Source organism: Aotus nancymaae, unplaced genomic scaffold, assembly GCF_030222135.1.
Source record: "Aotus nancymaae isolate 86718 unplaced genomic scaffold, 86718_ANA_hifiasm-v0.15.2.pri h1tg000036l, whole genome shotgun sequence".
In the NCBI taxonomy this organism is placed as follows: Eukaryota; Metazoa; Chordata; class Mammalia; order Primates; family Aotidae; genus Aotus; species Aotus nancymaae.
Genome location: NW_026988450.1, coordinates 81,496,643 through 81,508,833, shown reverse-complemented (window position 1 = coordinate 81,508,833; position 12,191 = coordinate 81,496,643). Strand labels below are relative to the sequence as shown.

At 51.6% G+C, this 12,191-nt stretch overlaps 1 long non-coding RNA gene across 1 annotated transcript in view; it reads right to left on the bottom strand.

Annotated features, from left to right (window-relative positions):
• LOC135278058 (uncharacterized) overlaps nt 1-1,847 on the bottom strand; it is a 36,536-nt gene extending 34,689 nt beyond the window's left edge. Inside the window, exon 1 of the long non-coding RNA XR_010345639.1 lies at nt 1,765-1,847. This is a non-coding gene — a long non-coding RNA (uncharacterized LOC135278058). The remainder of the gene's footprint in view (nt 1-1,764) is intronic.
• Between the last annotated feature and the right edge of the window lie 10,344 nt (nt 1,848-12,191).

Sequence of the window (12,191 nt, the reverse complement as noted above, 5' to 3'; positions counted from 1 at the left end):
GTAATTCCCACATGCCAAGTGAGGGATTGGAGCGGGTGGGAGGTGATTGGATCATGGGGGGCGGTTTACCCCATGCTGTTCACATGATGATGAGCGAGTTCTCATGAGATCTGATGGTTTTAAAGTGTGGCATTTCCTCATTCTCCCACACACTCCCTCCTGCTGCCTTGTGAAGAAGGTGCCCACTTCCCCTTCACCTTCCGCCATGATTGTGTTTTCTGAGGCCTCCTAGCCATGTTTTCTGGTAAGCCTGCAGAACTGTGAGTCAATTAAACCTCTTTCCTTTATAATTACCCAGTCTTGGGTGGTATTCTATTTATTTATTTATTTAGAGACAGATGGCACCATCTCAGCTTACTGCAACCTCTGCCTCCCAGGTTCAAGCAATTCTCCTGCCTCAGTAAAGTAGCTGGTATTACAGGCATGCACCATCACACCTGGCTAATTTTGTATTTTTAGTAAAGATGGGGTTTCTCCATCTTGGTCAGGCTGGTCTTGAACTCCAGACCTCAGGTGATCCACCCACCTCAGCCTCCCAAAGTACTGGGATTACAGGAATGAGCTACCATGCCCAGCTATTTATTTATTTTTTTGAGATAGAGTTTCACTCTGTTGCCCAGGCTAGGGTGCAGTAGCATGATCTCTGCTCATTGCAACCTCCGCCTCCCCCAGGTTCAAGCAATTCTCCTGCCTCAACCTCTTGAGTAGCTGGGATTACAGGAAACTGCCATTATGCCCAGCTATTATTTTGTATTTTTAGTAGAGACAGGGGGTTTCACCATGTTGCCAGGCTGGTCTTGAACTCCTGACCTCAAGTGATCCACCCGATTTGGCCTCCCAAAGTACTGGGATTACAGTACTTTGAGCCACCACACCTAGCCTCGAGGCATTCTTAATAGTGTGAGAACAGACTAATACACCAGCAATGAATGAGAGTTCCTGTTGCTCCACACAATCCCCCCAGAATTTGGTGTTGCCAGTGCTTTGGATTTTGGCCATTCTAATAGTGACATCTCATTAGACTTTAGTTAGCCAGTCTCTAATGACATATGACGTTGAGCATTTTTTCACATGCTTATTTGCCATCTGTGTGTCTCCTTTGGAGAGGCATCTGTTCAGGCCTTTTGCCCATTTTTTAAAATCGTGTTGTTTCTTTACTAAATTTTAAGAGTTCTTTGTATATTTTAGATAACAGTCCTTTATCAGACATATCTTTTGTAAATATTTTCTCTTAGCCTGTGGCTTGTCTTCTCATTCTTGTGATAATAGGTGAGTTTTAATTTCTTCTTCTGGATTATCTCATTTTAGTAACTTTTTTGCAATAAGTGTGCATCACTCGGCTATTGATTATTAATCTTTATGTAAAAAGATTTAAAAGTTGAGCTCAAAGCAGGAAAGGGAAGCTTTATATGTATACCATTTAATGATATTTACATTAACCTTGTGAGGCAAAAATATGCCACTCTCCTGTGTGTGTGTGTGTGTGTGTGTGTGTGCAGGCACGCGCACACGTAGGCACATGTGCATGCATGCACAGGTGCAGAAATCCAGGGTCTAGAGAGGAAAAGTACCTGGCTCAAAGTCACACAGCTCAGAAGAACCACTGCTAGATTTGAACGTGGCCCCGTCTGACTCTGGAACTTGCGGCACTTGTTTTACACAGGAGTGCACTCACAGGGGAGATCCGGCTCTGCTGGCCCCTCTGGCATGAGCTGCCCCTTCTAGGACTCTGCGTCCACCATGACCAGCCCGGCATTGTCTTACCTCTTGTATCTCATCACATTCTTTTCGTCTCTAATTCCTAGAAGAGCTTCCAGATTCTTTGCAGTGACCAGCCCAGCTTCAAATCACTGACGACTGTCTCCAGGTCAAAAGGGAAGCTATGTAGGGTGGGGAGAAGCAGACAGGAATGGCCAGCACACAAAATAGGCCAGGAAGCCCCTCCCCTCCCTGCTTGGGGCAGTTCTTCCTGCTATTTCTGCCAAAAGCCGGGCTAGCCTGGACTGCAGCAGGTGAACCTGCTCATTACCTTGCTCACGACCTTGAGCTGAGCTTAATTTGTTTCACCTGAGACCTTAGCCGCACCAGCCAGATACTGAGTTAGCAGATAATGTTCTCACCTGACACCTCTCTAAAGCCCTCGCCGAGGGCCTGGTCCCTAGCAGCCCCTGAGTGCATGTCAGATGCACGACACCCGCTGATTGGCTGGCCTCAGACGTTTCCTCATGCCTTTCCATGGGTGCCACGTTATTACTGTTGCATCATTGCTTTATTGTTGCCACTCTTTCATTCATTTATTGAACAGAAACTTACGGAGCACCTGCGATATGCCAGGCACAATTCTGGGCTCTGAAGGTTCAATGGCGAACAAGAAAGTCCAAAACATTCCTACTCTGGTGGAACTTACTTTCCAATGGAAGAAGATAGACTTCAAGCAAAATAAATTTGTATCTTACGTAAAGCTGCATATGAAACAATGATCGGTGCTACAAAAGAAGAAACATGGGAAAGAAGAACAGGGCATGAGGTGTGTGGGAGGTTTGCAATTTTAAATCAGTGGTTCCTTTAAATAAGTAATTTTTTATATTGTTACCCAGTAAAGCTACTTGCAAGCCTTCTTCAAAGTTAATCACAGGTCAGTCTTTCACAAGCAGAATCACTTTACACTTTTTGTTTTCCCTTTAGGGTTTTTGTTCCTCTCTTCAAGTGAAGGTTCACAGAGCCATGAGCAGGTGGAAGATGCAGGTGGAGGCATCTTCCTGTCACCATTGGTGTGTCTGATTGAAACCTGCGACAAGGTATGTTTGGTGCCTTGGTTGGGTGGAAGGCTGCAGCTGCAGCTTGGAGTTAAACAGCCTCAGGCCACCCGGGGCAGAGCCAAGTGGAAACCGTGCCCTGGAGCCTCCCATCCGCAGTCTTCTGTGGCCTCCTGCTGGGTCCCCAGCCCAGGGCAGCAGCCTGTGGCACCATAGGGGGCTCCTCGCACGGACCCTGCCTGGTCCTCACCATGCACCTGTGCCTCCAGTCATGTTCTGCAGGTGGCTTCCTGTTTCCCCACATGACAATGTGGCTGCCTTCTGGGATTCCTGGCTGTGCCGCTTTCCCTATCTGTGCCCGGGCAGCATCCTTGCACAGGCTGGCTTTGCAGCCAAGTCCTCTAACTAGTCATTCTGTTTCTTCCTCTCTGTGGCCAGTGCCTGGCTATTGAGCAGTCACCCCCTGCGCCTCCCTGTCCTGAGCTCACCCCAGCTGTCCTTCCCCAGCCCTCAGCACAGCCCTCTCCTAAAGCTCCCATGGTCCCAGATCAACACCTCGCAGTGGCTTCCCAGTGCTCAGATGCTCAGGCATCACCCAAGGTACTCAGTGACAGGAGCATTGCCAATTCCGCACGCCCCACACACCGCTCATCTGGAGGCCGGTCACATAATAATGAAGGTCAGAGTCCAGCTCCGGAACCTCAAATGCAAACCCCAGCTCTGCCGATTTCTAACTGTGCAGCAGCGGGCAAGGACTTCAGCTTGCCTGTGTCTCCTCATCTTAGAACCTTAACACTGGCGTCTTTTTCCCCTAGGCAAGTGGATGGAATCGTTGAGGTAATGTAGGCCCAGCTCTGAGAGGTGGACCTGCCGTGTCAGCGCTTGCGACTGTGACTAAAGCACAAAGTGGAAGGGATTTGGCAGACAGGGCGGCCGGGCGCTCTGGCGTTGCCACTTCTGGGCTGTGTGATCTTGGGCACGTCTCTTGACCTCTCTGAACTTCAGGTTCTTCTGGAAAGTGGAGATGTGGGTCTTGGTGAATTATGAGAATCGAGAGAGCAGATAGAGGCTGTAAACTGCTCTACCCGTGCTGAAGCATGGTGCAGACGACGCCGGATGTCTTGAAATATATCAACTGTCGACAGTACAGATTTTTTACATTTAAATTAAAATTAACTAAAATAAAATCAAATGAGATAGTCAGTTTCTTTGTCACATGTCAAGTGCTCCATAGCCACATGTGGCCTGGGACCATCACACTGAAAGAGCACACCCAGCACCTTATTCATTCATTCACCACACATTCCTAGGGCAGGGGGCCTGTCCCAGTGCAGCCGCGGTGCCCTGGGGACACAGAGAGCCACTGTCCTGTCCTAGGACAACATTATGCTGGTCTCTTCTCTCCCTCATCAGTCACCTCCCTTCCCTGTGCCTCAGTTTCCCCTTCCCCTCTGTAAAATGTCAAAAGGGGGTAGAGTTTGTCAATGATCCCACTCAGCATGGCTCCTGAGAGGGAAATCACACAGTCTTTGGGGTCAGGCTGAGCTAGGATTGCATCTCAGTTCCTTGCATAAGTCAAGAACCCTCTCTGAGTCTCCGTTTCCCCACTTGGCCTGTGGCAGGATTACAGAGAGGATTGCAGAGAGGATTCCAGGAGGTAGCTTTTGTGGAGTCATTGGCACAGCAAACCACCAGTCCTGCATTTAATGCCTGTGGAGTGAGGCGAGGGTTGAATGGAGGCAGGAGGAACATGTGAGGTCCCCACAAAGAAGAGGAGAGAGATGGGGAGGGAGAGGCAGGGGCGGTTCTGCTGCTGCAGGCAGGGCTGCTGCAGGGGTGCAGGTGGTGGATGGCATGGTCCCTCCACCCCTTGGGCTCTGCATCTGGCAAGAGGAGAGGCACAACTCGGGCAGCTGAGCTCACATGGTGCTGAGTCACCTCTGGGCCTTGAGGAATTCCAGGGATGGGTGTGAGGCGCTGCACGTCTCCATGTGGGAGGGAGGTGGGAGGTGGCTTCCAGCATCCTCTCTCCTTGCCTTCAGCCTTCCCACTGCCATTCCTTTCTCCAGCCTGGAACAGTGGCCTTGGGATTGTGCCAGGCAGTGACTGGACAGCCCCAACAGGGAAAAAGACTCTGGTTTCCCAGGCCCCAGCTAAGGGCCCACTTAGGGTTTAGGAGTTGAACCCAGACCCTGCCCAGCCCTCCTGGAGCCCGGGTCAGTGGAGGAGACAGGCCTATAATTCTACCCCAAGGTGCATGGATGTTAGGTGACAGGCCCTGCCAACAGCAACAATGACCTGGGGTGGGACTCTTTGCTCTCTGAGCCACAACTTGCAGGCCTGAAAAATGGGTACGAACAGCAGCTGCTCTGCTCAGTCTCTTCTGGACCTGAGGGCATGTGCTGGGCAGACGGCAGGACCTCCCTGAAGTCCGAAGCAGAGGCTCGGAGGAGGCCGACTGCAGTGGGCCAGCCTGGAGCAGGGAGGATGCAGGATTCTCGCTGCAGGGAGGCCTGGCTTTGCCATTCAGAGGATGTGGATGATGGAAGACTTGGGACCTCATTTAACTCCCTGGCTTAGTTTGCTTCTCCCTCCTAAGGCAAAGTGTGTACTGAAGGTGAGAGGAGAGGATGGTTTTGAGCTGCAGGGGCTAGGAAGCCCCTGTTGGGTACCCAGGTGGTCTGGCTCCCCCTTACAAGGCAGCAGGTGCCTGGGCAATCTGTGGAGTCACGTGGCTTCTTACTTACTTGGTTACTGTGTGTCTCCCATCTAGACTGTTAGCTGCCTGAGGCCAGGTGCCTTGATGCCCCATTTGCAGCTGTACCCCCAATTCCTGGGCCCTCGGGAAATGTTTGTTGAATGAATAAAAGGGATTGGATGTCAAAAGGCATGCTGAGAGTAGGTATACCCCCACCTTGTTGCCCCTTTCCATAGGGGCAGTAACAAGGGTCACAGTGAGACCCCAGCTGGGCACCAGATCCTAAGGAAGTGAGTGACAGCAGACTGAGGGAGCAGGTTTCCAGCAGCCCAAAAGCACTAAAAAAAAAGAGGAGTGGAGACTCACGTTTTCTCCCCAAGAGGCCCCAAGGAGTAACTGTGATATCCGAGGGCGGGCAGTGCTGGTGAGGGATCCACCTCTGCCTGCAGAGCAGGAGACCGGGTCAGCTCAAAGCAGTGAGAGCGGAGGAAGGGCACAGCAGACAGGCTTGGGTTTGGCTGCATGACTCCGCCTGCGCTCTGCACCTCACCACGTGGGCCTTGGTCTCCTCCTCTGTCAAATGAGTGGTTGAAGATTGAGATGAATGAATGAGCAAGTGAATGAGTGAATGAATGAATATTATTATGGCACAGAGAAGACGCTAGTTGGGTACAGATCTTATGCTGCCTGTGGAAGGAAGCCTGCAGTGCCTGTGCGTCTTTTCTGTCTTGTGCCTTTTTATTTTCACCAGCCCACTCTCACCCCCTTTCTTTGGGAAAGGGGCTGTGTGTGCCCTTAGGACCTGCCCCTCCTCACACTCAGTCCGTCTAGTTTGGGAGGCTTTCTCTGTCCCCCAGCCCCACCTCCAGGGATGCACATGTGAGCCAGCCTGGTGCATGAGCTTCCCACAACTGCTGTAACAAATTACCACAAAATTAGCAGCTTACAATACCACCAGTGTACTTTCTTACAGCTCCAGATATCAGAAATTTGAAATGGGTTTTGCTGGATCAAGAGGTGTCAGCAAGGCCACACTCCGTCTTGGAGTCTCTAGGGGAGAATCGTTTCTCTGCCTTTCCCAGCTTCTAGAGGCTGCTTGCATTCCTTAGTAGAACTGTTTCCTCCACCTTCAAACCATGGCTCCGACTACGCTTCCAAGGTCACCTCTTCTCTCTTAGCTTCCCCCAATAAAGACTTTGTGATTACACCAGGGCCACTCAGACAACTGGGGAGAATGTCTCCATTTCAGGATCCTTAATTTAAATCTATCTGTAAAGCCCCTTTTGCCATGGAAGGTAACATATTCCCAGGTTTCAGGGATTAGGATGTGGACATAGGGGAAAGGGGTGGTGTGTGGACATTATTCAGCCAATGAGTGCATCTGGCCATTGGGAACATTCCATCCCCGATCATTGTGACTGACTCTAATTGGACCATGACCCAAACCAGTCCAGCGAGAGTTGCCCCCAGGGCTTTTGCTGAAACTCTGTAGGAAGTGGTAACTGGGTAGAGTACAAGCCTGAAGCTGCTGCGAAACCGAACCTTAATCATTGCTTGGGAAGCCTGCCTGATATTGAAGACGACATAAGAGAACAGAGCCGTGGCACGTGGATGTGAATACATTCACAAGCATGTGTGCGCACACACACACACATGCATGCGCACCTACGCATGCGTGCACACACGCGCTATTCTGATTTCAATGGGTTAGGGTTAGGGTTGTGTTAGGGTCTGCCTGAATCCGGCCCTGCCTGAAGCTTGCAGCACTTCAGAATTTTGAGTCACGTGACCCAGTGTATTTTCCTTGTGTCTTAAGTCCATTTGAGTTGAGTTTCTGACACTTGCAATAGAAAGAGACCTTAGAAACACCCACCTATGATTCTGTTTCCCCAGAGACTCTGGAACTCAAAGTAAGAAGTTCTCAGACTGTGGCACCAGCCACACTGTCTCTGATGCTCAGAACTTTCTGCAGTGCAGTTTTAGGCTTGCTGATTTATGGATTCCCCCACCCTCCATGGCCCACTCCTCACTGCCAGACCTCTTTCCTGCTCCACAGGTCACAGAATCACCCAACACATCCCATCGGTCATGCAAGTCCTGGCAAGAGGAGCTGCATGTCCCGGGCTGTATTCACACATCTCTCAACTCTCACCGTGCTGCTCACAGGAAGAGAGCTGCCATTTTCCCAGCTCCAACCTTGTGCCCCAAACTCTGCTTCCATCATCTCATTTAACCCTGATAAGGTCCCTGTGGCTTGGGAAACTTACCAGTCCCGTTTCATGGTGGAAGAAATAGAGGCTCAAAAGGTCCTAGTAGCTTGCTCACAGTCACACAGCCAACTGGTGCCAAAGCCAGCCTCAGAATCTGATCTGGCCCCACAGCTGGGCTGCCCATCACAATGTGGTACCAGGTGCTAAGCAGGTGCAGGTTCCCACCAGCAAAGAGCCTCCTGGAAACAGCTTCTCCATGGCTGCCCTGCATCAGACACCCAAGAGCCACACAAGAACCTCCCAGGCTGTGGGCCTAGAAGAGGGGCACCTGGAAACAAGGCCCTGGGAAGCCAGAGCCAAGCTGGAGAAAGAACTGTCCAGGGAGGCACATGTGAACCTCAGTCAACCCTGTTTTCACTGTGCTTTTTAGACCCATTAAGCTTCCTCCTTCCTTTCTCTTCTTCCTCTTCCTTCTCCTCTTTCTCCTCTCTCCCTCTTCCTCCTCTTCATTTCTCTCTTTTCCTCTGTCTTCCTCTTCCTTCTTCCTCTTCTGTTCTCTCCCCACGCTCCCCAACTTTCCCAGACTATGGCAATCCTCTGCTCCTCTTCCCCTCTCCCTCGGCGTGTTCCCCTCCTGCCTGTTCCCCCAACTTGTGGTTTGAGACTGTCAGCCTGAACCTACTTGTGGCTAGGAAAAGTGCTGTCTAATAGACAGAGAAATGATTTTTTAAACATTTTAAAGCGAGGACAGCCAGCTAGGGAGATGAAGCAGGAACCTAGGTGACTGTGACCCAGCGCAGAGTGCGATAAGGTCCGGGAGACAGCAGACTTGCCTCTCAAGCCAAGGTCTTGGACTTTGGGCAGTTCCAGGCCAGGGGAATAGAGACATAAACAGGTAATTATTGGTGGTTTTCCATAAAAAGCCATGTGCAAAGGTCTGCAGGAGCTGAGGGGAAATAAAAGCTCTGCCAGAGCCCATGGGAAGCCCTCTCGGGGCGGGCCCTGTGAACTGGGGCCTGCAGGAAGAGCTGGAGCTTGAACAGCCAGGAAACTGGGAAGGCCACTCCAGGAGCAGAAGCGTGGGATGTACGGAGGTGTGTAGAAATGGACCCAGGCACCACGTCTGTGGAATCGAGAGGCTGGGACTTCATACTTTTTGCTGCTCCTTAATTTCCAGGTGGCCCTGGACACACGACCTCTGTGTCTATACAATTTGGGAGGATAACAGCCCCCTCAAAGCTACTGCTGGAACAATGGCATGGGGGCCGAACGTGAGGCATGCGCCCACGCAGGTGAACCCGTGGCCGCAGGGGTGTCTGCATTTTCAGTGGGACCAGCTGTCTCCCTGCAAAGAAGCAAGTCGCCAATACCAGGGCCTCCTGGGCTGTGAGATGCCAGCAAAGATACCCTAAAATGTCAGAACTTTCCAGTGCTCTCAGACCTCTTCATGTCTTAAGGAATGATGACAGCTAGCATTTATTGAGCACTTACAGTATACGGGGAACTTTGCCTTACCTCTGACCCTCACAGTAACTCTGAATTCTCACTTTATAGATGAGGCACAGAGACAAGCTATGTGTCCCGGGTTGCACAGCTGGTGAGAGACAGAGCTGGGAGTGGAAGCCAGCCCTGTGTATGCCTGGCACCCAGGGCAACTCAGTGAATACTTGCAGACTGATTGGCAGTGAATAAACAAGGAGGTAGAAACGGAATTTGGGCATTAGACCCTTTGAGGACGGGGACTGGAGCCTGGCTGGTCCCGATTCTCCCCAACCATCTCTATCTTTCCACGGCCAGTCCTTGATTACCATTAGTGACGGGGGAGTCAGTGTGGAAACCTGACTTCCAGGCCTGGTGGGACCTGAGGGACCTTGAGGAAGGCCCCTTTCCTTTCCCATCTGAGGCGCTGTGCTGTAGGTCACTCCAGTTATCGGGCCCTGCCCTGCTGGAATCCGGGTGTGAGCAAACACGTTATTGTGGGCAGGGTACCTGTGGCCGAGGTTATCAAGTCAGGGGGTCATGGGAGGGTGGAGCAGGGAGGGAGGGTGCAAAGTGCTGAGAGGCGGGTGCATGGCGCTCATGTGCTGTGTGAGGGCAGGTGGAGGGGCCCCCGCTGGGTGCCTGGGTGGCCAAAGGATTGGGGTGAGGGGATGGTTCAGGGAAAGCTGCCCCTGTCTCTGCCTGGCATGGAAACTTCTACAAGCTCCCTGCTATAGGGAGGATGCCAACTTCCTCGCCTCTCTTCCTCCCCTTCTGCCCCTTCCCTTCTCACATTCTCACTCTAGCAAAACCAAAATTCTGTGCCTCTTTACCCCTACCCCACAGCCATGGGGCCTCCTGTTCCTGCTCCAACTGTCGGGCTGCCTGGGATACGTCTTCTCCCCTTCTGCCCCTGATTAGTCCTCCTCTGCCTGCCACTTCCTCCAGGAAGGAACCCAGGCCTCCTCTGAGCCTCCCCAGCCCCTTGGGCCTCCTTCTGTCAGAACTTTGGCTCCCTGCAACTGAAATGAAATGTGTGTGATGTCTCCCTCCCTTCGGGCTGTGTCTCTCTTCCAGGGGTGGGGCTGGGCTGCCCTAGTTCTCTCTGAATGTCCAATCCCTAGGCCAGTGCTCAGGAACCGCTGCCAAAATAACCCATGGACATAGGGAGCAGGGGGCCCCCACGGCTCCCACCGGGAAGGTGGTCCCTTCCCCACAGGGGCTGAGACACGCGTGTCCAAGAACCATGGAATCTCCTGGCAGACTGTGGGACCCGGCCTCAGACGGCCCATGTGGCATGAGAAGCAAATCAGCAGGGGAATCGCCAGATTGGGAGGAGACTGCTGGTTTCCCAGGCTTTCCCGGCAGTGCTGTGTGTCTTCTTTAAGGCTGGAGTTTAAGGCCCGACAGCTGTGCCTGGGAGGAAGTGAAACCAGTCTGGCAGAGGAGTTCTACGTTGCCATGGGGCAGGGGGAAGCCTTATGATGGGCAGTTCTTGGACTCAATCCCGCATCCTCTGCCTACAAGTGCTGGGCAGAATGGGACCCAGGGGACATTGCTGAGCATATGGCATCAAGGAAGCTCTACCTTACACAGCAGTTAAATTATAACTGATTACATCAAAGTATTACATAATCAAAATTACCTTTGGAGAGCTTGTAAGTTGCCTGTGCTATGCAACTGGGGGAACCACACCATGCAGGGATTCCCATGTCCGTTCCCACTGCTTCATGACTACCTCTCTGGGCCAAGCTGCCATCTCCCCATGCCTGGAGTACTACAGATGCCTCCTGCTTTGAGTTTTCCTGCCTCTTCCCTTGTGTCTATTTCCTGGTGGTAGCGTGGAAATTCCCACATGCCAGGAATCCTCTCCATCCTGCGCAAACTGGGTCAGCTGGTCACTCTACACCACACCTTCTCAGGGTTAAAACCAAGTCCTTTTGTGGCCCCTAAGACCCCATATGCACTGATGCCATCGATGCCCCATGGTCAACCTGGATCCTCTCCAACCTCCTCTCCACACGTTTGGCCTCACATCTTCTGCCCCAGCCCCACTGGACTCCCTGCTGGTCCTCATATATGCCAAGTACGTTTCTGACTCCAGGCCTTTTGCACCTGCTATTCCCTTTACCAAGATTTTTGTTATTTTTTGAGATGGAATCTTGCACTGTTGCCCAGGCTGGAGTGCAGTGATGGAATCCTGGCTCACTGCAACCTCTGCCTGCCAGATTCAAGTGATTCTTCTGCCTCAACCTCCCAAGTAGCTGGGACTACAGGTATGCACCACCACACCTGGCTAATTTTTTCCATAATTTTTTATTAGAGATGGGGTTTCGCCATGTTGGCCAGGCTAGCCTCAAACTCCTGACCTCTGGTTATCTGCCTGCTTTGGCCTCCCAAAGTGTTGGGTTTACAGGCATGAACCACCACACCCTGTCTCATTCTCTGCCTGTGGCTGATGGGCAGAATGGGACCCAGGGGACATTGCTAATCATATGGCATCAACGAAGTTGTACCTTATGCAGCAGTTAAATTATAACTGATTATATCAAAGTATTGTATAGTCAAAATTACCTTAGGAAAGCTTGTAAGTTGCCTGTGCTATGCAGCTGGGGAAACCACACCATGCAGGCCCAGCTTGCCGAGAATTCTTTCCTCCCACGTACCCATATTGCTGTCTGCCTCACTTTTTTCTGACCTTGGCTTATATGCATCTGTATCAGTGAGGCCTTCCCTATATAAAAGAGTGCCCTTCCCTGTGAAGGGCTGGCTACCTCTAACACCTTCCGTCCCTGTATGTGCATGCAGCAGGGTTTTTCCCATCCTTTGACTCTGGGCTGGATTTTGATTGCATCCACCAGCACATGTGAAAATAGCACTGTACCTACCCATGTCTCACATTGAGAGCTTCCCCTTTGTTTCTCTTGAAAGCCAACTGCCATGTAAGAAATCTGCCACTCCTGAGACCACTGTGCTGTGAGGAAGCCCTAGCTAGCCTGGTGAAGAAGCCACTTGAAAAAAAGATGCCTGAGAAACCCCAACTATTCC